We start from the raw sequence: 26,110 nt of genomic DNA, 5'->3' as shown, positions 1-26,110 counted from the left end.
TCCGATGGAGCCTCACTCTCCAAGAGTACAACTTCTCCGTTAGATATAAGAAGGGAAAGTTGCATAGCAATGCGGATGGTTTGAGCAGGCTAATTTGAATTCTGCGTTTGAGGGTCCCGCCTAAATTTCAGGGTTACTAGTGCTAATTTTATTAAGCGAAGAAGATCCCCTCTCAATTAGCAGGATTCCCTCCATGATTGCTGAATTTGTCAGCAGGAATTTGCTTCAGAAATTGGCATAGCGAAATGCAGCATTTTTTGTTTCTGCACTTCTGTTTTTTTTTTTTTTTTGAAGCCTAGCGAGTCTAAAGTGAGAGCCAATGCACGTCATCTCGGCGCAGAGCCATGTTGTGGGGTTCATTTTGCAGTTGCCTGTCCTTGTTGGATGTTTTGGGGCGGTGACATCAATACACAAGTGGTCGCTGCGAGCCAAGACATCAATCCCCCCCCTGACCACCTGCCGTTCTCTTCCTGCCTAGCGGTTGTCAGCGCTAGACAGTCGAGATTTTTCGGGCCATGGAGGCGCTGTTAAGAATGGCGAGCTGCAAGGAAAAATTGCCACCCAATTACGACTGGGGGACAAGGCGCGCATCCCCCACTCTCCGTCGCTGCAGCTAGGCTGCGTTCGAAGAAGCGGGCTTTGTGCTGAAAACCGCCTCCATCCACCAGCCCCATCGCCGTTGTGACGAAACGGGTTCGACGGACGAACTATTGTGCCCGAGGTCCCCAGCGCGAACCTGATTTTGCTACGCGTGAGCAAGCCGCAGCGGGACAACGAGCTACCCAGAATGTCTCCGAGCTTCCCGGAACGGCGCCCCTCCGACGACGGCTCCAGACCTTCGCACCTGTGTGTTTGCGTGTGTGTGGGTCTAAACGATACTGCGGAACGGCGCCCCTCTGTCGTCGGCTCCAGACCTTCGCACCTGTGTGTTTGCGTGTGTGTGGGCGTAAACGATACTGCGGAACGGCGCCCCTCTGTCGTCGGCTCCAGACCTTGGAATGTGTGTGCCTTTGTGTGCATAAACTGTTCTTCGGGGCGGCGGCGAATTTACAATGAGTAAACGAACGCTCGCGTCACCTTGTCGCGGGAGGCGGCTAGTTTTGCGATGACGAAACGAACATTCGCTGCCTTGTATCGCCGGAGGACCGAGTGTTTAAAAACGGCTGTTGGGCGGAGGCTGGACACACTTCTCTCGTGCAGTCAGGTTGGACTGACACACTTCTCTCGTGCAGTCAGGTTGGACTGTCACACTTTTTCTTAAGCAGTCATGTTAGACTGATTTAAATTCTGTAAATAAACCCATTTTCCTCGTTCTCGATGAGAAGCAGTTCTTCCCTTCATCAACGTCCTCAGCGTGTTTAAGTTGGACGACGGCATGGGCCAGCTACCATCGAATTCATGCCGGACTCCAATCTTGGCAACGGATCTCGAGCGATGGGATTGAGCCCCCAATCCTGACACCGCGTGCTGTGAGAGTAACTCAAAAGCACTGTTTTAGGGCTCTTGAAGGGAACTACCTGACAGGTACATCACGAGTATTATCCTGTGCCCGAGATACACCGCATACCCACACCATTATCATGCGGTAAGCGTTACTTCGAACATTGCGTTGTAGAAATAAAAAAAGCTGCTCAAGCACGATGCACTCATTAAAGTGATAGAAGACTTAGCACGTTAGGCAAATCACTGCTGAAGGCGTTCGTGTGTTCTGTCCTATCGTATGTGACCTGTCCTCGTTTATATGAAAAAACAATACAGCAGAAAAACTTGTAAAGTGACTTATAGGAAGCTTAATGTGCAATCTTTTATTTCGTTTCTCTGTTGATTTAATTTTTCTTTCTCTTTACAGTTCACTGCGCTGACTCTTGCTAGTCAAACTTAGTTAATGGCCAGTCTTCTCAACTTTTTGTTTTTCTCATTTGTGCCCTTTAATTAATTCTTGTTTAACAGGAGGAGGTTGTTAGCTGCATCAGAATTACAGGCTATTGCTCTTCCCGAACGCCTTCTTTCAGCAGGGCTTATGAAGCCTCATATCTATAGGCAGGTCTTTCAGTGCATCATAATTTAGAAGCGCACCGTGAGGCAGGTCGGCAAGGCGACTCACCCTTAAGGAGGCATCCCATCTTCATATGATTCGCAAGTAATTTGGACTTCGCTTGCGAAGAGCGGCGTTGAGCATATCTATTTTAGGGTGCCCTGTCACGAGGGCAGGTGGGACAATGCTGAATTGTGCGCTGGATGGCTCCAAAGTTGCCGGCTTGCGTCTCGTTCGTTTAGCAACTTGAGGGTATATAACACAGTATAATTCTGTGTCTGCTCAGCTTAACATCTTTATGGGCGTGAATTTCAGGACTGAAAAACCTAACATTCTGAATCAATAATTGGCCAGCACGACAGACAACGTGCAGTACGATGCACGTTAAACCTTGTAATTCGAGAGAAGTATCAACTAGAACTAGCAATTCAGCAAAGCAATCTTGCAATGTTTGCCATGAAGGCAGTATTCTTTATCGTTTTTCTGCTTTCGCCTTGCAATTAGCGTTCGCATGGATACGCATTATTAACGCATCACTAAGGTCCAAGTGATTTATGCGATGCACAATAACTCTCAGTGCCTGCATATAAATTGGTTTTCGATAGAAAACTTACCGAAATATGCGCTCTATTTCGAAGGAAAGAGCTATCATTCTTATATATTACACGTATAACGTTGCGCCGCCGATATCCCCGCTGTAGTCAACGGTATGCAGACTTGTTTTCGCTTTCAAGCTCGTTTCTCTAGAACCGCAACACCCGGCTTACTCAATGCCTCGAACCTTTTAAATACCTACCTCCGTACACTAGAACCTCAGAAAAAGAAAGTCCACACAGCGTAAGCAGGAGTGGCTAAAACTTGTTTCTGCCACATGGCCCACAAGAAACCTAATTGTAGAGGTAGTACTCGCTTATAAAACCGGAGGCTATTCCGTTGTGAATTCAAGTTCGTGCGGAGCGTGTGCAAATTGTGTCGCTCCAAACTAACTTGGAGCGCTGGGTGTTACTGGTTTCCCGGAAAGGCCCAATTTGCATAAACCTACTCCTTATTTAAGATAGCATGGTTCAACTTACGCCTCTGAGAGCAGCGCTGCTCGCTGCATTATACCCGATCCACGCTACGTCGATGCGTTTGCATTGCACCACGTGCAGAGCAACAATCTCTTGTTGCGTGTAAGTATGTCGTACTGAAATGGGGCAGTGGGTCGTTCGTATAGAAAAACAATGCAACAACAATAGTCACTTTTGCAACGGCGCCACAAGACTGCAGCTGCAATCGACCAGTATGCCTAGCGCGCGAAACTTGAATACGTTGCACGAAAATGTTTGCATATCTATAGCTAAAACGCTCTCAGAACACAAATGAAGTTAATATAGTTAGCAAGAATAAAAAAGACCAACTGCTGGGATACATCAATGACGCCGTATAAGCTCACAAGTTTCTATCCACAGATCATGCAGTGTTCCTGATTGTTTGCTCGGTGTTCGGTTGCAGAAGAGAAGCAAACGTTCGTCTGCTGGTTCGGTTCGGTAAGCCCACATTCGTTTTTGTTATCAAACTATTTCGAAACACAAGAGGATGACACAGCCCTGAAAGAGCCCCTGCACTGTGCCAGGTGGGTCGCACTGGATTCCTTCCACGCTTCATCAGCAAGAAAAGCGGTCGCCGGGTATCACTGAAGAAAAAAAAAAGCTATGACGAATGTTGCCACCTTCGTTGCGACATTTCGCTCCGCAAAAGGGGCCCGAAGGGCAAAAATTCAGCCAACGGGGCCAAGGTGCCCAATCAGACGAAGCCAGGAGTTATTCTACTCGACGTGCAGGAAGCACAATGCAAGTGCACAATTTTTAACTTTTTTCCTACCCACCGCTTGCCGTGCACATAATAAATGTGCGAATGCGGCAAGAAAAACCGCAGCAAGTAATCGGCGAGCTCCACACTGACATGCGCGGACTCCGCGACAACCGTAACTGTTGATCCCGGAGGTCCTGTGTTGGAGGTCACCACGTTGGAGGTCAGCATTCAGCGCTTATATATAGTACCTAAGGTAAATGTAACATTTACACAGACAAATATGTTCATATATCCTGCCAGATACTGACCGACTGACGAACTCGAAACAGTGCTGTGTTAGTTTAAGAAAGTCAGTATTTAGGAGAAACCTCGTTGTTACAAGTTTTAGCAGTACACACAACTAGGTCTGTCCCATGACTGGAATTCGCACTTCTTTTACGTTGCTTAAACAGAAGTCGAACTGAGGTTAGTTTTCGCGAAATATTACATACAGTATCTGCCAGTCGGATCCGTTGTTCATTTCATTGAGGGTGCAAGCGGAGGTTTTACCTCTCAGTCACTCCACTATTGCTTCCTTTCTCTCTTTCTCTCTTTATTCCATGAAGAAGAACAGTAGCTTTCCGCGAGTTCAAAGGTTCCAGTACAAGCATAGTTAAAAGCTAGCCAGGCAGACATATGCATGTATTTAACAAATATATCCATTTGGGCTGCGGCTTTAAAGCCGCGCATACAGAGGTATATCACATGCAGATCCCGAAGTTTCTATAGAGCAGATAAAAACACTGCAGCTGCATTCACGCCGTTGCTCCCTATAACTGCCAGACGTCATGCTCTACAACTGTATACCTAAGAATGAGCATCGACGTGCAATAACTTACATGAAGTCAGCGAGTACCTGGAAAAGGCAGATTAGGAAAGAGATGTCATTTATAGTGATTCAAAATCTGCAGTCAGAGCATTTGAAAAAGGCACCGTTTCCAAACAGGCCCTTTATACATCCTATATATATATATATATATAGGATGTATAAGGAGCCTCGTCTCTCCACTCTACCACAGGGTATACCGCTGCTTCTGCAATAAAAAAATGCGTGTGTGTGCGTGTGCGCGCGTGTATGTATGTCGACACAATGTTAACACATGTTAACAATATGTAAGTACAACCTCCTTCCATTATTTGTATTTATGAGTACTTGTATAATGCGCGTTATAAAATTTTACAATCTATGCTGAAGCTATATGTCTCTGTGCGTGTATCATTTCATCAGTGTGAATTCCTCATCTAATCGTCGGTTTACCTGCTCCCAACAGACTGCATCGCAGCATCGCAGCATCGACGCCTTGTGTCTGTGTTTGGGACTGCATACGCGTATGAACTTAGTGTGATGCCATTTGCCTTCGCATTTTACATTTATATCTTTAGTTTGGGGTGGCGGGACTAGTGAAACTGCTAAAATGCAGATTTTCTCCCGCTGTCTTCACCATTTAGGTACATTTATGTTATGTACTGATGTGCCAACATGGCGAAAATAAAGCAATCTTAACCTCATTCTCAAATCTCAATATGTTTTTTGTATATAGAACTGTGTGCTATGAATTTTTGGCGCTATAGGATGTAGTTGTAGTCTATAGGATGTATATATATATATATATATATATATTCAGAAGCGAAGGATAATGTTCAATAGCCTGGCAAGGAAACAAGCATTTGGGATCGCTAGTCAGCCTCTAGAGTCTCTGGCGGTGTATGTTTATCTAGGTCATTTACTCACAGGGGACCCTGATCATGAGAAGAAAATTTGCAGAAAACAAAAATGGGTTGAAATCTATACGGCAGGCATTACCGAATCCTGACTGGAAGCTTACCACTGTCGTTGAAAATAAAAGTCTACAGTCATTGCATTCTACCAGTGCTAACATATGAGCCAGAAACTTGTCGGCAAACAAAGAAGCTCAAGAACAAGTTAAGGAGAGCGATGGAACGAAAAGATTTAGGCTTAACGTTAAGAGACAGGGAGAGAGCGGTGTGTATCAGAGAGCAAACGGCATTAGCCGATATTCTAGTTGACATTGGGAAAAAAATGGAGCTGGGCTCGCCATGCAATGTGTAGAGTAGATAACAGTAGACCGTTAGGGTTACAGAATGGATGCCAAGGGAAAAGAAGTGCATGTCGAGGACGGCAGAAAATTTGGTGGAGTGATGAAATTAGGAAATTCACCGGCGGAAGTTGCAATCAAGAGCAACGCAGGGATAATTCGACATCCCTGAGAGAGGGGTTCGTCCTTCAGTGGACATAAATATAGGCTGCTGCTGCTGATTTATTTTTCAGCACATCCAACAAGCACCTTCCACTCGAAGAATATGGTGCTGCCAGGTTGTTGAACCACTATGCCATGTGATCTTTTATCATTACTGAAGTTTACTATATATATTTACTTATTTACTTAAAGATACCTTTCCAGCCCAAAGGGCATTGAGTAAGGGGCGTTCTGTTATAATAATAACGGTTATTACTCGTACACTTACACTCATGTTGCAAAGGATATTTTCTGGACAGACCTATGCACAAATGAGTCAAACTCGTATGTAGCCAGTAAATTCTATGTAACCTTCGGTGGCTATACCACAAAAGTCCTCATGGTCAGGGTAAAGCGCGCTGCCTTCTGAGCCGTGACTATCATATCAAAACACTGTAATAACACTGTACTGCGCGGCCCACGTGGAAGCGCAGATTGCTGCGATGAGGCTGAAGCTTTTGTTACATATCTGTGCATTTTGAAACGCACGTATATTTTCCCACAGGTCGGCATCATTCGCAAAAAGTGTATGTCATTCAGGGCATTCACGGAATGGTTTCTGCCAAGCGCTAGCACCTACAGGTTATCATTGTTTGCCAAATGTGTCCAACACTGAAACAGAAAGGCGATATGAAGGACGAAGTAACGAAGTGGACTTCATGGAAACAAATAAAGAATAACGAAGAGGGAAAAAAAGAAAAGAACCAAGTCTTTTATCGCTAGGCGTGGAGCAATGCAATCACTTCCATGGATGGCCCCGGCTACCGTGGAAGGCCCCGGCTCCCGATAAAGAAGCCCGAATGATTCCTCGTTACCCCTTGAGAACGCAGACATGCGGCGTTGACACGAGAGAGGGACACCAATACAAAAAAAAACGCAGCGATAGGAAACGAGCGCATTCAGCCAGGACAGGAGACGAGTAACAGCAGCGAAACATTACGGCTCCTACATATACGTAGCTTTAGGAAGCAACGCGAAATGCCGCAGCTGATGCCGCTGGGCTAAGGCACAGCGCATGAATGAGGCCGAGGAAGCAGGTGCCCGGAGACGTAAGAGAAGCGTCAAAATGAAACGATGCTTCCTCCAGGAATTGCATAGACGCCCATCACGGGACAAAAATGAAATGTGGCAGAAAGTGTAAGCAGCCGTGGTGCTGTCAAAGTATCAATGGCAGAGGCATCCGCCGGATGGCCTCCTCAAAATGTCTGTAGTCGCAATCGATGAGCGCTGGCCAGGCAACCGCGGCAAGCAAGCGCAAGCACGCACGCACAGGCAAGCAGGCTAACGTGTACATAGGGCTGTGCTTGTAAAGCAATAAAACAATTCTTATAGATTTAGGTTTGCATGGGAAACCACTGAAAGACAGGGCAAAGTTGGGCTTCAACACCAAGAAGATTACAAAGTTTGTCTACAATACAAGCTGCGGTTGCTCAGTGACCTGTGCTTTTTGCTATCAAAGTACTCATTAAAGGACTCTGTCGCTACTTACGATGATATCCTTAATGAACAGATGTATGTTTACTTTTTGGAAACGCAGTGTTTCCTCCGCACGAATTTCATTAATGAAAGTCGTGCGGAGAAAATTGATCCGGTACCAGACATGTACTTAGGCAGGATGGTATGGTATGGTAAAACATTCATGAAGTCCTGCAGATCGTGAGTCTTCACGAAGAGGGCCGCTCCCACGTGAGAACCGGAAGGCCGAGCCTCTCGGCCGCATCGTGGGCCTGCTGGACAGCCCAGAGTTGGTCAGCCAGAAGAGGGCTGCGGAGAACCGCCTCCCATCTGGCCGAGCTGTTAGCCATGATAGACCGTGACCGGTCACACCGCCAGAGCATATGGTCTAACGTGGCTATTTCTCCACAATCGCAGCAGGTAGCATTGGTGTAAGTATCCGGATAGATTTTAAGTAAGAGCGACGGATTCGGATAGGAATTCGTTTGTAGTAGACGGAGCGTTAATGCTTCAGCTCTATTGAGGCGCGGATGAGGAAAAAAGTAGGTTCTACGGCTGAGGTAGTAGTGTTTAGTAATCTCGTTGTAGGTGGAGGGCGTGTCCCTGTTCTCTGGGGAGTCGGCTTCCAATTGGTCCAGGGTAGCGTGGTGGGCAAGTTCACGCGCAGCCCCGTGAGCCGACTCGTTGAGGTTGGGGGGAGCACCCTTTATCTGACCCTGATGTACGGGAAACCAATAAATGAAGTGGTGCGTGATTGCCTTGCCCCCAATAAGTCTGAGGGAACGGTGCCTTTTTCAAATGCTCTGACTGCAGATTTTGAATCACTATAGATGACATCCCGTGATCTATCCAGCAGGGCTAGTGCAGCCATTTGTTCAGCTATTTCGGAGTCACTCGTCCGAACCGAGGCAGCATTGGTGATTCCTTGCCGACCATCAACAGTGACGACGGTGAACGCCCGACGTCCCTTACAAGAAGCGGCATCCACAAAGCTGACCTGTCGCTGATCACTGTGTATTTGCCTAAGGAGTTTGGCCGCCCTTGCCCTCCTTCTAAAGCAATTATGGTCGGGGTGCATGTTCCTAGGTATTGGCGCGGCCGTAATGTTCTCACGAATCGACGGAGGAACGTCAGAGAACTCTCCCGCTACTCTATCGGGGTGATATCCGAGTTTCTGCAAGATGGATTTCCCTGCCTTCGTTGTCTCTGTCTTCCCTGCGAGTTAGCTGTGCGCGCTCCTGGGCCTCTGCAATCTCTTCAAGAGTGTTATGAATACCAAGCTGCATTAGGCGCTCTGTACAAGTGTATACGGGTAACCCGAGAACCCGCTTGGTAATCTTCCAAAGCTGTGCATTCAATTTATCCCGCTCTGCCCGTTTCCATCGATGCATGGCTGCCACGTATCTAAAGTGGCACAGAACGAAGGCATGCATTAGTCGAATGAGGTTATCCTCCTTGAGTCCGTGATGCCGATTTGATACCCTCCGAACTAAACCAACAGCACTTTCAGTTTTAGCAATTAGCTTGCGTATAGTCTTGCCATTTGTACCCCCTGAATCAACAATCATGCCCAAGACCTTCATTGAATCGACTCTGGGTATACGGCAACCGTTTCTTGTATATAGGTTAATGTCTCTGTCTTCTAACGATGTCCATCCCTTGGGCCTAGGACCGCGTTACTTGGGACTATACAGCAATAGTTCCGACTTCAAGGGGAAGCATCTGAGACCGGTGGGTTCGACATAGGTTTCGATAGTGTCTATGACCTCCTGTAAGGCTCCCTTAACCTGACCGTCATTGCCTCCTGTGCACCATATAGTTATATCGTCAGTATACATAGTGTGTTTGATGCCTTCAATCTCGAGAAGCTTTCTGCATAGGTTGACCATGGCTATATTGAATAAACAGGGGGAAATGACTGACCCCTGTGGGGTGCCCCTCTCGCCAAGTTCCAGCAGTTGTGATTCGAGATCGGCCACCCGGAGGGTAGCCTTGCTATCCGAGAGGAACGATCTAACATAGTTATAAAATCTCTCACCCAGATTGAGCCGAGATATCGAGGCTAGAATATGCGAATGTAGAACGCTGTCGAAGGCCTTCTCAAGATCATGTCCCAAAACGGCTCGAGTGTCGCTAGAGTCGTTGTCTATGATTTGATGCTTAGTCAGTTTCATGGTATCTTGTGTGGATAGGCCTGCTCTGAATCCTGTCATACTATGGGGGTAAATGTCGTTATTCCCCAGGCACCGGGAGAGTCGATTCAGGACCGCGTGCTCCGCTACCTTACCCACACAGGATGTAAGCGAGATGTGCCTCAAGTTGTCAACGCTAGGTGTTTTGCCAGGTTTGGGGATGAGTACTGCGAGAGCAGTCTTCCAAGGTAATGTGACGGTTCCATTTCTCCAAATTTCATTAATGTCCTCTGTGAGGTATGCGAGTGATTTTTCATCCAGATTTCGCAACGCCTTGTTGGAGATGCCATCCGGCCCTGGTGCGGATCTACCATTGAGTTCATGTAGAACCCTACGAATCTCCTCAACGCCAAACTCTGCATCCAGGCAGGAATTGGCCTGGCCCTGGTAATCGAGATGTACAGGAGACCACCCTGAGCCGACTTGGAGATATTTGTTAGCAAGCGTGCGGATTAATTCGTCCTCGGAGGCCATTCGTGCGGCCTCATGTATGGTTCTACCAATGACATGCCTCTGATTAGACTTCGTATTGGTCTCATTAAGCAGATGCTTAAGCAAGCTCCAAGTTTTACCATTGCGCATTTGGCCGTCTATCGAATTGCAAACCTTGTCCTACTGCTGTTTAGAGACGGTTACACAATGCTCCTCAATGTGTTTGTTAATCTCAAATATCTTTTTGCGTAGTCTTTGATTAAGTCGTTGACACTTCCATCTGCTGAGAATGGACTGTTTGGCCTCTAACAGATGGGCTAACCTGCTGTCCATTTTCTCAACAGGAAGGTCGGTGCAGACCTCAGAGGTTGCACGCCAAACGTCCTCTTGGACGTGAACCATGCATTGCTCTATGGTAGGTCGGGAATCTGAGGGAGGCCTATCCTCCCGAAGCTTGCCGAATTTATCCCAGTCCGTGTACGAGAATTCGCGCTGTTTTTTACCCACGATAGGAAGCTGGGCCTCACAAATATAGTGGTCTACCAAGGTTCTCAGCCAAGTTATTCCATTTGGCCCCAGTCAGGTTCTTGACGAAGATGAGATCAGGGGTAGAGTCTCTACACGTGGATGACCCGATTCGGGTTGGAAAGTTAGGGTAGTGATCAGCGTCAGGTCCAGATCCATGGCATTCTGCCAGAGATGCTTACCCTTATTGGTGTCATATTTATAACCCCAGACATGAAGCGGGGCATTAAAGTCCCCTGCAACAATAAGAGAGCTTGAGCCTGCCATGTCTACGGCCTTGCGGAGCAGAGTCTTAAATCATTGCCTTTTTTCGTTGGGACTACTATATATGTTAAGAACATACATGCTGCATCGGTTGACCCGACCAGGTATGATCTCTACCATAACATACTCAATATTACTACTAGCCAATTTGAGAGCATGTGTCACATGAGTGAGTTTCTTAGTAACGAGAGTACATACCCCCCTCCCCCCCTACTGCACGGCGACCGAGCAAAACCCAGTCATCGAGATGCCAGGCGAGAGGGTTTCCTGTAATAAGATAACCCGGGGCATCTTTTCACAACTGCGTAGATATTGCTGTAGGAGAGCCTTCTTCCTAGAGAAGCCCCTACAGTTCCATTGCCAAATTCGGAATGTCTCGAGGGGCGGAGCCATCTCTTATGAGCTGAACACCGACCCTAGGGGGGCTTGAATCGGGGCTACGTTGCTAGCTGTTGGGTCAGAAAGACGTATCGGTGGGTTCGGTGGCGTTACCGGGCCCACAAAAAACTCGGGAAAGGATTCCATTTTGGCCAACTGTTGGTTGATGTTTGCTTCTAAGGTCGTCATCTTGCTTTGCATCTCAGTGATCCTATCACCTAACTGTTTCATACTTTCGCTGAGAGCGGTTAACATCTCGCGCACCTCTGATTTAGCGTTACGTGACACGTTCTCTTGATCACAAGCTATTGCCCTCTTCTTCGGTGGTCGTGACCCATCGCTACCCTCGGCCATCAGGACTTCCAGAATTTCCGCGTTGACGGTAACGGTGGGTTGCGAGTTCCTAGCGCCCTTTATCTCTGCTATCTCAGCCATTAACCTATTAATGTTCTCTCTCATGGCCGCGTTCTCGCGCTCTAATCTCGTGATTTTTTCCAAACTATCATCATGCTCTGGCGGTGACCTCGACATCAGCTCCGATGGTCCTCCACGGACCCGATCTGCCCAAGTGGGGCGGCCCTCCTTGTGGACCACCTGATGCTGATTGATCATGTCCCCGGGCTCTGGATCTTGACCTGGACCGGCTTCTGCGCTCGAAGCGAACCATGGAAGCAGATCGTCCCCTGGAGCGACCACGGGAATGGCTCCGGGATAAACTCCTGGAACGGTCGCCACCCCTAGACCGCGATCTGAAGCGACAGCGACCTCCCTCGGGGGCTGTATGCTGGGACCGATACTGGTCGAGCTCCGGGAACTGGAGGCTCGGCACCGCGGTAATCTGGGGTAGGGGTTCTCATCCGGCTTCATTGGGCTCTGGTTCGTTCTCTTCGACGACGTCGAACGACGTATAGGATTTTAAAGCGTTGTCTGCATTCCTTTCCTGCCGTGAGATGGCCCTCGCCGCACAACTTGCATTTGGGCATGCACTGATGCTGCTCGTCTGGGTTCGAGGCTCCACATCCTCTGCACACTGCTTCGCTGGGTGTCGGACATACGTCGGCACGATAGCCAAGCCTTCCGCAAACGTAGCAGATGTCGATCTGCTTACGATATAAAGTACATCTGACCAGTGCATTGTCATACCTGACGTAGTTGGGTACCCGGTATCCGTCAAACGCAACTATGACGGTGCCGGTGTCCTTGATCCTCTTGGCTGCCAGCGCCAGGGGGTTTCTTGCATTAACAATCTTGCGCTGCAACACCTCTGGCCCGTCACAACGCGCAACGTCTCGTATTACACCTGTGCACGTAGCATGTGGTGTCGTGCGGTATGCCGCTACCTCGTGCAGACGGCCCGCCACCAAAATATTCTTGATTCTAACATATTTCGTTACGTTCTCCTCCTCAGGCGTACTGATTACGACGATATTCTGTTAATAGTTCGGACAGATCGTGTCGGCTTCACGCTTCGAATCTTCGATGCAAGCAACGGTGTTGATTTCATCAGCCACCACAGTCAGGCCTATCCTGGATATATTCAGGCCACCCCTCACTCTGATCACAATTTCGATGTCCTCCCTGGAAAGCGGTGGCATTCTTCCACGACGAATAATTTGGCTCTTGACATCAGCTCCGGTCCTGCCACGATCGTTGTGCCCGGGCACCGCGTTAGGCCTGGCTCCATTGCCGGGCCTGTCTTTCGACGATTTCGTCAAATGGTGTCTTCCGCCAGCTAATTGCCAGCCGGAATCCTCGAAAATATCCTCGGGGGGTAGCTCCTCCCCTTTCACTGTATATTCCATAAGAAGAGGTCTCGCCGAGCGGCCAAAAGGCCGGGAGCGGTTTCCTGCCACGAACTCTTATGGTCCGTCGGCGACGCGGTCGAAGTGAAAAGAGCCGTAAATATTGAAAACGTCCACTCACTGGCAGCAGTCTGGTATCCAGTTGGAGCTCACAACTTCACGAATCCGTCGACGATGAAATTGGGTCCCCACAAGCAAAAAATCCGGTCAGAAACTTTCCAAAAAACGGAAGCCGATGCGGACAAAGCGTCGTGTGCCCTCTTCGTCCTCCTTAGGCAGGAAGCTGCAAATTTATTAGAAGTATATACAGGGTGTCCCAGCAAATTGCCCGAAGATTTAAAAATGTGCAGATACGATGTAGCTGCACAGAACCAATGCAATGTTGTTTGCCGTCGCTTGGAGATATTGAGATTCTGTTTTGCATTCCACCTAATTACATAATTATTCTTAATTAATTAACAATGTCACGAATATTATAAATACGTGAAGCGTGTCAATGAGCAAATTGTAGGGCAACACGAAAAACTTCAGATACAGCTTTCTGTTGCTCAATACGTGCTACATAAAAGTGTTTTTCCAAGCGTGAACGAAGCCCTCGAATACATACAATGTACCTCGAGTAGCCAGTATCGCGGAAATTTTGCGTGTACTCTCGGCCTTCTTTCGCTCTCGCAAACACAATTTTATGTACCACGTATTGAGCAACAGAAATCTGTATCGGTAGTTTTACAGCGAAGTTGGATATGGCTTGGGTATTTCCTTCATCCGACGTCCGCGAACAACCGCGACCTAGCTCGTTGGCACCTCGCAGCGCAACCGCGCGAACGCGCGAACGCGCTCGTGCCACTGCTCAAGCGTTCGTCGTCGTCTCCGTCCACAGCTGGCTCCGTTGTCGCTCATCACGTAAGGAGGCATGAGCCATTCATTGGCAAGATGAAACTGTCGTCGTCATCATCAACTATCATCTTCAGCAAAGGCTCGATCATCGTCGTCGTCTTCCCCAGCTGGCTCCTTGCCGCTAATCGTTCCAGCGTAGAATTTCATTTCTCTTCTGTAGTCGTAATGGGGAAGCCACGTTAAAGTTTCTACAGAGAAGCTGTAAAAGTACGGTACCTACGTACTGGCATCCCTCTTGTGTCATTCGGAGACGTGGTCCGATTTTTTCGTTCAAGTCGACGGCTACACCGGTGTCGCGTGTGCCCGTCGAGTTGACTTGCGAGCTGGCGGAGTTGCCATATACGTGAGGAACGACGCAGCCGCCGCCGTAGGGCTGTAGGACGTTTTCTGCACCACCCAAGAACTAGAAAGCGCGGCGTTTTGTGCCGACGCGTGTGCCGTGAAGACCGCCGACGGGACGGTCGTTGTCACCGTGTACGTTCCACCGATCTCTTCCAAGCTCAATTGCAGAGGACTTTATGAACGACCACTTCTTGATGGCTGCTCGATCCAGCTGATGACGATCAAATTGCAGTCCTCGTCGTTGGCGACTTCAACGGGAACGTGTCGCGGCCAAGTGGAAATTGGCTGCCCTCGTTTATGCTCGAAGAGTTCGGGTAACATTGCTACACCAATCCCAAGGTGCCAACGACCGCGAGGAGCTCGTGTTTGGACTTAACCTTCGCCAAGAACCTGTCCATCGTCATCACCGAACCCTCGCCCGTCTACCGGAGGGATTATAAACCTATAGTAACTTGCGTGAAATGATAAACAACAAAATCTTTATGTATATCTGTGTTTTACATTATATCATATTGTGATGTGTGGTGCGCGACATGGTGCGGTGTCAGGAGCAGACGACAAGGAGTACACGCGCGCCGAGGCGGATTCCATGCTGGAAGAAGGAAAACAACGACGCCGAAGAGCGTCCGGCACGAGAACGCGCGGCGCATGAAAAACAACAAAAAGAAGAAAAGCAACCAATTAGAAAAGACCACGGGGAGTTAGGCAGCCAATCGGAAAATGCCAAATCGGCCAGATCAGAAGAAAAATTGGAGGACGCTTAAGCTTCGCCTTCAAGAGTGGAACGCGACAGCGTTCCCGTCGACCCGCCAAAGGGTGTAAGACAATCGGCTACGGCGCAGCGACTACGCGCCCCGCATCGGACGCGATGAGCGTCGAGCAACGCAGCGTTCGGCGCGGCAACGAAATGTGCGCCTGAGCAAGCGACGCACGCCTGAGCCTTAGAAACAGCTCGTTTCTAAGGCAACACCGCATTCACTAGAGGCGCTTTTGTACCGCCTTGTGCGTACCGCATCGAACTCGTGGTTCAGTGGTAGCGTCTCCGTCTCACACTCCGGAGACCCTGGTTCGATTCCCACCCTTGCAAGTTTTTTATTGATGAAGTGCCTGCTGGGATTTATCGCGCACGGCCAACGCCGCCGACGCCGACGACACCGGCTTTTCTGCGAGACGAGCTCCTTAACGCTGTCGCGTTAAAAAGCGTGGTGCGCTGGCAGAACAGGGGAGACGCAGATGAAACGCAGAGGAGACGCAGGGGAGACGCCAGGAGAGTCCCAGGAAGCGACTGCAGGAGGAGGTCAACCACCGGAGCGGGCGTTGAAGACGGGCCGTCGGGTTCCGGACCCGAGCCACCAGGACTTCACCCGACCGGGGCCTCCTGCCAACCTGTTCCTGTGCGTCGCCCGTCTACCTGAGCGGGCCGCCAGCTCCTCAAGGCCGGTGAGCTTCTGCGCCCGTGGGCAGCACGAGAACAGCTGGGCTACGGGCCCGTGTTCTACGCCAGCTGCCCGGCCAGAACGCCGCCCCCGTCTGTCGTGCCGCCTGCGGCCCGAGGCCGGCGTTCGAGCTTCTGTGCCCGTGGGCAGGACAAGAGCAGTCGGGCTACGGGCCCGAGCTCTACACCCAGCTGCCCGGCCAGAACGCCGCCGCCGTCTGCTCGTGCCACCAAGCCGCCTGGTTTACCTCTCCGAGCCAGAGCTGGCCAGCTCCGGTCGCCCGGTCAACCAACGTACACCACGACCTTTGGTGAGACCGGCGCCACTCTTTTCGTCAGCTTGTCGCCGCGTCGCCGCGTCGAGACTGTGGTGTGTCCCTGCCGTCGTGGCAAGCCCGGACTCGCGCACTACTTAGCTCCATACTAGCCCCAAATGTGTGTCTTGATGTGTGTTTGAGTGTTTCTTTTATGTTTGCTATTTTCTTCTATTTATTTTTTAGCCTTCTTTAGTTCCATTAAACGTTTGTGTGTGTGTTCGAAACGAACGGCTTTGTCCTCAATTGGGTTCTCGGGGGCTCCGCCTAAGAGAACCATCAGAACCATTGAGTACACGAACCTTTGCCCCCATAAGTGGGTCATCCCACATATATACAGCTTCGCTGGTAATCCACCTTCTCAGAGTAGAATGGCTGCCAATTTTCTTGTTTTCATGTTGCTCTACAATTTTTTCTTGACCCGTTTACCTAATTAAAATACTTGATAACCTTATAAATTAAGACCAATTATGTAATTAGGTGCAACGCAACATATAATCTGAGTATCTCCAAGCGTCATGAAACAATACATTTGAATATTTTTAAATCTTGATGCACGATAGGTGGGACACCCTGTATACGGACCAAAACGGATAAGAATCTTCAAAGGAACTTGTCTCGAATGTTATACATTTGAACAACTACGGAAAGATAGGTCTTCAAAAAATGAACCCTTTTGTAATGTGCTGGAACACTAACACGCAGAGAGAAGAATGTACACGCCATCAAAGTTATTTTTGAACGCGAACAGAACTGCATTTCCTGAAGCATACAACACATGCAGCTGCGTGTCTCACGGCAGAGTTACCCAAGACAAATAAGAAAAAGTACGGGGGTTTCTTCTTGCTGTTTCCGAGAGAAGCCTACACTAAAAAGCGGCTTTCAGGCAAGAAACCAGAGAACCCTTCTATGCGGGAGGCATCTTAGCCGTTATTAAAGATGCCTCTTTGTTAACTTCTGGATTTTATTTGTTTCACAAAAGAAACGAAAGATAGAATTTCACAATGGCAACGCACTGAATGCGGCGACGCATGCGAATGGTATTCCATGACATCTCTACCTCCCGAGTATTCGATAGTGATGCTAAATTAGAAGGAGTAAGGCAAAATTACAAGCTTGCGTGATAATGAAACACTCCTTGTTGTGTTGTCTTGTGTTCATTTTCCACGCCAATCTATGTTACAACATTCTTTACTTATTAACATAACGCCGGACTACAGCTTGGGTGACATAGCTGATGGTGTTTTTTTTTTCCTTGCTCGTTCTTTTTAGTCTTTTGCAATACCAGTATCTAGTTACTAAGCCCAGAATGTCGTAAGCACTTTGACGAGCGGCAAAACAAAGAAAAATATAGAGTCGGCTAGTTTCATTCCGAGTCATGACAATTCTTATGTGCTGAAACACCTGCCGCCGTAGCCTAGTGGCTATGGCGTTGCGTTGAAAAGCTCTAGGTCAGGGCTTCAAACCAGGCTGCGACGGCCGTACTTTGAAGCGATTGAATTATTCTAGAAGGACCATGCGCTTACATTTGGGTGCACGTTAAAGTACCCCAGGTAGTAAAAAATATTCTGCATCTCCCACTAAAGCTTACTTCATAACCAAGTCGTGGTTTTCGCATGATGGAATTTTTGTATGCAGAACCTAAGGATTTACTTTTAATTGGTGAAGCCTAGAACACAACATGGTGTTAAAAAATTCACAAAAAATGTGCAAGTTCCATAAAGCCGCAGGCGCGAGCTGGAAATAATGCGACGACCTCCACTACGGTGCCCTTCGAAGCCCTTCTGTTTCTCGGGACATTGAATACTATCGATCAGTCAATCATGTCACACATCCGTAGTCGCTTTCTTACCTACCGTGGTGGTTCAGTGACTATGGCGCTTTCCTTCTGAGCAGGAGGTCACGAGTATTTATCCCGGCCGTGGCGGCCGCATTCCGAAGAGGGTGCAATGCAAAAACGCCCGTTTACCACGCTAAAGAAATCCATCTGATGAAGATTACTATGCAGTTCTTCACTACGGTGTCCTTTCGTAGCTAAATGCACAGCTTCGGACGGTAAAATCCACAATTCGATTTCTTTTTTTTTTTTACTTGGCTTCGTTCATTATTTATTTCACGCATTGTTTGTCTGAGGAACTTGGAACAAGACGTCCTCGTGAAACTATCATCGTCCTACCTAAGACACTAAAAGAAAGCTACTTCAAGCATTGTGAATCATGCCCTCTAGGCGCTGAACGTCAGCGGGATGCGGCATCCGCGAAAAAGTCAAATTCCCGCGTTGTCGACCCAAGCGGCCTAGCGTTAAACCCAGCGCAGCATATGCGAGCGTAGGCAGTGTGCCCAGGCTGCACTGGTCACATTTTCTTAAACCCCGTACTCTGTAATTACTTTTCCCATAAACTTCGTTTCCCTGAAAGTCTCGTGTGTTGTTGCTTTTTATGTCGTCGCTAAGCTCGGCAAAGACCTTTCCTAATCAAAATACATAAAAGAAGGCACCTGTGCGTTGTCGTGGCATATTGTCCTTAAACCGCAAAAGAATAATAGGCAACAGGATACTTTTAAACGACAACTTTAGGATACGTAAACGACATGTACAACAAGGCGTCTAACGAGCACGAGAGAGACGCAAGCACATCTTCCGTACACTAAGCGAGGTTCAACTTATTTGCAGTAAAAGAAAATTAAATTAGGACAATTGGTTAAAATATTTTAAGAAAATAATGGAATGAGCTGTGTCAGTGCTTTCTCTACATCTAAATTCACCATGTGATTTCCATCAGATGATGACTATCACCCATTTTGCATGCTAAATTGTATGCAAAATTAAGGTACCGCACTCCCATTGCAGGAGCAGACTCATTTGCGAACGCTGCTTCAGCTATATCCTACTCTCTCTTTATTGCGATAGCAATTTTTTGACAGTCCAGACATATTTTTGCTGTCGCCGTGATGCATCGTGTAAAGTACAAGAGCGATTACATCGCCGCCGCGCGCCGTACGCTGTATGTGGAAAGCTCGTAAGGGTGAGCCGACGACGGTGGCTCACTCTCGCGCACGCAAGAGAAGAAACCGAGGCGGAAGTGCGCCGTCTTCCGTCGTGTGCAAGGCACCGGGGGCAGAGGAGGGACGGGGGATCTACTACGCCCGCAACTGCGTATAACTGCGTTTGCAGCAGAATCTAGGTGCGACGACGGCTCATCGATTTGTGTGTGCTGTGTTCTCGCCGCTCAGTTGACGTTGAAGCGATAGACTGCACGAAGGTCACTTCGCTCGCTGCTGCTGCCGCGCTTCCTCACTCCAGCGTTTTGATACCGAGTGTCTGCAGCCATCGAGTGTAATGTGTAACTGTGCGCGCTGACACATTGCTTGTTAACTTAGCTAGTAAGCGAACGTTTACAAAGCTAGACGGCCGATAAAACAATTAACATCGCTTCAGATATTTGTCTACTAATTTGCCAACGCAATCGACGCTTCGCCTTTCCGGCGAAACTACGACTTATTTTTCATAATGGATGCCTGCATCATGCTGATTCAGCCTCCTAGTATAGGCTCACTCCTTGTGCCGGCCGAGTCATTACTCTCGGCTGCGGCCCGTAATCTCGCAATCTGGCGCCGGCAAATGTTTAAACCCCTAAAGAACCTCTTTTCTCGGGCTGACGTCTTCTGCTTCTAGTTTACGGGCCCACGGTGATGGTTTTATTTCAGAAAGGCACAGTGACTCTCCTAGATAAATTAAAGACTATACTACACAATAACATATGCTGCCGATGACCTCAATAGCCCATATTCACTTCTATATATATTCATTGGTACTTTCTTTGTTGTCTTGTTTTCTTGGCGTGTTATATGCTGCATTATTTTATTTTTTTGTTTATTCGTAGCCACCCTTGATTGCTCCTACATGCACATGCGATGCTTCATCCATCGTTATCTTCTCTTCATGCGCTTTGTTTTCGTCACTTTTGTTGTTATTTCGCAGGTTCTATCTTTATCTCTCTGTTTCCCATATAAATGTTGTCCCCAAGGCGCTCTATGGCCTTTATTGTGTGTTGGCTGCATTTTAATTTGTGCTCTCGATTTCCTCACTGCAATCGCACAAGAAGTCGTGGTTTCCAAGCTGATCTTCCGCATTTTTGTTGTTCGAAGCTTGCTCCTTCTTTTCTTTTCTAGTAGGGGGAGGGGGGACCTTTTGATTTTAAAACAGTGAAGACATCTGGATTGTGTGACACCGGCACAGGCATAGAGTTCAGGTAGGTCGGCTGAGGAGTGCGTAAAGAAAGTGACAGAAAATCAGAAGGACGACGTATGTGCAAGACGATTGATTGATTGATTGATTGATTGATTGATTGATTGATTGATTGATTGATTGATTGATTGATTGATTGATTGATTGATTGATTGATTGATTGATTGATTGATTGATTGATTGATTGATTGATTGATTGATTGAATGAATGAATGTCCCGTCATAAGTAATAGAGGGGTTATGAGTTGCGCCATAGGATTATTTTGTCCACCTGAATTTCTCTGACCTACAACAAAAGCTTGGTTTGCGAGCTTTTTCACATTCAACTTGACGTCCCACCTCGTCCCCACATACAAACAAGGAAATAGAAAGGGCGATCCAGCATTCAGAGACTACTGAAATTGCAGATGCGTCACGTGCAACTAAATATTTCGCCGAAAAAGGGAAAAAAATTTGTAAGTAACCCTAGCGAAGAGAACGCTGACAGAGGAAAACAAGAGAAAATAACTAGAAACAGACAATTTGTTATATTTGTGCTTATATTACCAGCGTAAATGTAAAAATTATTAACATTATTCAAGAAGTTCAGGTACCACAGGTAGAATATCCCTAAGAAATTTTGTGCCGTAACTGTTATCATTAACTTGTTTTCCCGACCATGCAGCACTCCGACTCTTATATTACTCTAGCTCCATACGTCATAGCGCCATCCCTCTGTTCCACCAGCATTTCGGTTTCTTTTTTCGTTTCCTATAAGCCCCCCATGTTGCTTCTATTTCCGTATTTCTGTCGTTATTAGACTACCAAGCTAATGATATTCCCACTCTTTGCTTGGCCATTCGCCAAGTTCTTCCTCGAGATGGCCACCGGGTAATCAGATGGGCATCGCCACTGTTCGTGCGCTGCTTGGCAGCGCAGGTTTGACCCATAGGACGGTCACAAAGGCCAAAGACGCGGAGATTGTCATTGCGGAGGAGATTGTCAGCTTACTGTGGCAAACGGTCTGGAGCAATCATATTGTTCAAGTCAGTAGAAGATCGATCTGACGAAGAAGACGGGATATCGTGGGGGGGGGGGGGGGGGTGCGAGCGAGCAACATCAAGTGGAGACAAGGCCGAGTAACGTAGTCGTAGGAGGGCGTCAGTATAGTGAGGAAAATGCCCCGTGGGAGCGCCTGTGAGCACAGCGCGAAATTCACGACAGGTAGAGAAGCAAGATTGTCACGTAGAGTTAGAAGAGTTGTAACAGATTGTTGATTACATTGGTCAACACAGTAGTAAATGAAACGCGAAAACGAAATGGAAAGGTCTGAAAGCAAAGAGTACTTCCTCGGGCCAAGCGTAAGCTCACGCCACGCGCAATGAAAAAACGACATGGAAAGCACATCACTATCTGGACATAGGAGCGGATCCATGATCTTTTTCCAAGAACAGAGGGACACTGTTGAGGCGCTCAATAACCGACTAAATTGTGATTTTTAGTTCGCAGTGTCCTTGTTGTTTACTTAAAAACGCGACGCGCGCTATTACGTTTTTCCTGTTACAACCTTTGTGAAGAGCAAAGTACTCTTTCCACATAATGGCAGAATGCACGAAGGACGCACTCTGGGCTTTGTACAGTGCTTCTAGTCTCATATTCACTTATACTGAATTAAGAATGAGCACTGAGAGTGCGTGCTTAGGCTTAAGAGGACAGCAAAATGTAGTTATATGTAAGTCGTCGTCAATGCTTTCTGAAGGCGACTGAAAGAAAACTTGACGTCATTAGTGGAGAGCCCAAGACGGACGAAAGAAAAGCTGTTTACGTCGCCGGTTCCATCCTGCTGTCTTGTTCTTTCAACTACTGCATCAGGCTAAAACGTGTTTTCAAGGAAGACCATTGGCGATGGAGGGTAAAGCGGCATTAAAGGAACGTAGTAACTACTGGGAACTTCGAAAGCGGGCGCTCTTCCTTCCATGCAACTGTTTTCTTCATCCTGGCCTTGTTTAACCCACTTCAAGCTACTGCTGTGCCGAAGCAGTTTGACACCACGTGAAAGAGGGCACCTAAAAGGCTTTGTAAACAAACCAGCGAGGGTCGTTTTCCTTTGGGAAAACAGTTCTGCTAGCGCCCGCGCTCCAGCATTTAAGAGCTTCCGTCATCGCCAAGCGGTGCCGCTGGACCTGCTTTTGGTAGATGGATTTAACAATTCTTCATACTATAAGAAGCATCCTTGTTATTGTTATACTGGAGAAACTCCTACTTCGTTTCTCTTTGCGACAAAGGAACGTCGCCGGTGACTTTTTCAGGTCACTTACGAAGGTCTCTGAGATAACAGCACTCGTGCCCCGTCGCTCTCGCTTTTGCCGTCAAACTCCGAGCAAGACGACAAAGCCATGGAAAGTGTTCGCGGAAGCTCTTCGGTGGAAAGAGAGACGGCGTGCGGCGTAGGCGGTGCTGGCATTATCCGCAGTCTAAAGGCACGTTCGTGGGTTCTGAGAAAAATGTTGACACGGATGCTGGTTAGCCGTGGCTTGGAAATGCTTCGTGATGGATTAGATAGGTCTAGGCCATGTTTGCCGTTGGTTGTAGAATGCATATAGCTGGCTCTGCGCGCTTTGTGTGGATCCAAATACAATATTTCGTTATGTTTGCTTTAATTAGGCCCGTGAAGCAAACAGTGCCGTCTTCTGGAACTACGACCTCGTGTTGATTAACAAATCTGATAGAGGCAACCGCTAGTGCCGGTGTTTAAGTGACTAGGGCACCAATGACACAGAAGGCACATGCACTCATCAATAAGTTCGATCTAATTACCGCAAAATACTTTATTTATTTATTTATTTATTTACTTGCTTATTTATTTATTTAGCATACCTTCAAGCGCCGAGACTTTGTAGAAGGGGGGGTGGCTTGCATAACACAAAGAGGAACAATAACAGAATGAAATATATGTTATACAATATGAGCGGCAAATCATAATACACAAAACGAATACCGAACAAACTGCAGACATCGCAACATGTGTGAAAATGAACCATAGTGAAGGGGGGGGGGGGGGTGAGGGACACATAAAATGGTCAAGTAAAATTATCACAGTCAAAGTGCGTAGATAAAGAATGACGAAAAAGTGTGCGATCAGAAGTAGATGCAATGTCGAAGGGAAGGCAGCTCCAATTGTTAGATGTGTGCGGTATGAAGGAATAAGAAGTGTTGGCTTCAGGTAGCTGTAACGACGAAGTGATCATCAGTATTACTGTCAATTATATGAAATATCAGGAAGTCATGCGAATAAAAGTACGAGCTCACTTCAATTATAAATCAATAAAGTAATGTTTACTACAATATGTAGAATCCAATTTGCATCTCCGATGTATATCTCCGTTTATTTATTGGTGAATTTAGAATCATCAAAACAAAGCAAAGAAAGAGTACCTAAGTGAGAGTGAGTGGAAGAGTTAATTTTAGCGTCGCGATAAATTTTGTTAAATATTTCATTTTGAAACTTTAACTTTGCGGCAAGGAAGTGTGTTTGAGGATCACGCCAAGAGATATGTTAATGACGATTCCAGGCAATGGCACACATATACAAAAAAGTGCGAAAATAATACTAGTCGAATATTAGCAATCTAGGACCCTTATATTTATACTGTGCTTGTTATTTTAGCTCAATAATTTGTTATTTCACCGCGGAACTTACGTTTCTTCGGATGTAGCCGTCTAAAACATCTGTTCACTGAACACATATGTTCTTTTGTGCAGATAATAAGACGCTATATTATTTTCTTTTTCATTTATGGGCAATGTTTTTATATTTTTTAATAAATAACTTAAAAAGACGCTCTGCATTCATTCTTATACTGTATTTATCTGGTCCAAATTTGCTACTTTTGGCGCCTCGACGCTTGGGCACATGGACGGGAGGGTTTTCTTTGTGATGCAGGAATTTCATTTAGGTTCAATAAAAATGTGATAACTCATTCTGATCCTAATATTTTTGTTTGCCATATAGAGTTTGACATGCATTGTGTTAATTTATGTTATGAATTATTTCTTCATTTTTAATAATATATAATCTCGAAATTCTGTTTGCTTTTATTCTAACCTACCTATTCTGATATGTGGTGAATTTCGTTTGCATTTATAGATTATAATTTATTACTTTAAGCTACCCGGTTTTCTGTCAATCCCTCAGCGTGGGTTTGCAGCATAGGGCTCTACATCTGCATGCTCTGTTGGCAAATGACATTAAGTAACTTTGGGGATTTTACTTCAAAACCACGATCTGATTATGAGAAGTATGTCATCGCTACTGTGCTAGGGCCGCGGGTGGACTGATAGAGCCTGAACATTCTCAATCTTTCCTTGCGCTTCTCTAAAATTTGTGAAACGACATTGTGACAATAACATTGAAGAGTTCAATCTATTTCTATGCTCTCTTACGCGCACTTCCAGCGAGAAAGAAATGACTCATTACAAGAGCAATTCAGGACCTCGCTATCGCGCGTTCGGAAGCACATGTTAATTGCCGCGCCGCGAAGTTTGCCCCCAGCGAGTTGTTGTTCGATCCTTGCTAAAAACAAGGCTGTTTACAATGGCGATACCGGGATCCAGGCGTTCATTTTCTGAAAAAGCGTACCTAATTATTAACTCCAGCGCACCGACATATGCGCTACCCTGGAAACATGACAGTTGTTTCGAATCGGAAAACACATCATTATTGCGGCCTTCACTAGACGCTTTGGTAAGCTTCTCCGTTCCTTTCTTGTGCTGGGCGTGGAATCATGAGGATTCCCCGCGGTTTTGGGGTGACTTTCCAGACAGCGCTTTCAGAACTGACGGATTGTGAGTCCACTGCACACTTCAAATGGTGAACCGTATTCACTGGTCCAGCGACGTCGTCGTGGTCCACCTGCTGACTGTGTATTCAACTGGAAGAAAGTTATCTTTTCCCATAGTTTTTGCTCCGCGATGTATGGCTTGAATTCCGCACGTAGCCTCTTCTTGAGTGTAATTAATGTAAAACACCGAATTTAACTATTGCCACCCATAACGGCTGACGGTTTTTACAGTTTCATTTGATTTAGTTAAGTACATTGAGACACATGATACAGGGAGACAACGCTGTCTCGGGGTTAGCTGTTGAGAGCAACAGTATGAATCAATTGGTCGCTAAACCCTTAGTCAAGCTCACACCGCGCAGAACACAACTGGCAAGAGCGCGGTAGTACGAATGGACACTCAAGAAAAATACAGAATTCTATGTGCAGTGGAACATCTTTGTGAACTCGAGCATGAATGTTTTCATGTATTGGGGTGCTAACGTAAACAACAGAAAATATGAAATTCACAAGTAGAACACATATACTTTTTCCACATTTACTCATATTGTTGGCACTACTAGACGTACAAGACGCCAAATGTGTGAGCAATTGTCATTGTTGTATTTTATTTATATTATCTGTTTTCTTATGCTTTGTAGTCCAATATAGTGTACTCTTCGTGGCTGCTGCGCTCATTGCATTGTTAGCTTCATTTCTACCGCAACTCTTTTGAACATTGAGTTTACTGTTTACACGTTGTATCCCTTGCATAAAATACCATGTTCACGTAACTTTTTTCATAGTTTTTTATATATTGATAACGAAGTTATTGCTGAGGTCCTGTTCTGTCGATTTACCTGTCTCCTAATTCTTTACGGTGTCCTTAGTACACACACACAC

This window comes from Dermacentor andersoni, chromosome 4, assembly GCF_023375885.2.
Source record: "Dermacentor andersoni chromosome 4, qqDerAnde1_hic_scaffold, whole genome shotgun sequence".
Classification (NCBI taxonomy): Eukaryota; Metazoa; Arthropoda; class Arachnida; order Ixodida; family Ixodidae; genus Dermacentor; species Dermacentor andersoni.
Note: the sequence above shows the minus strand (reverse complement) of the source record.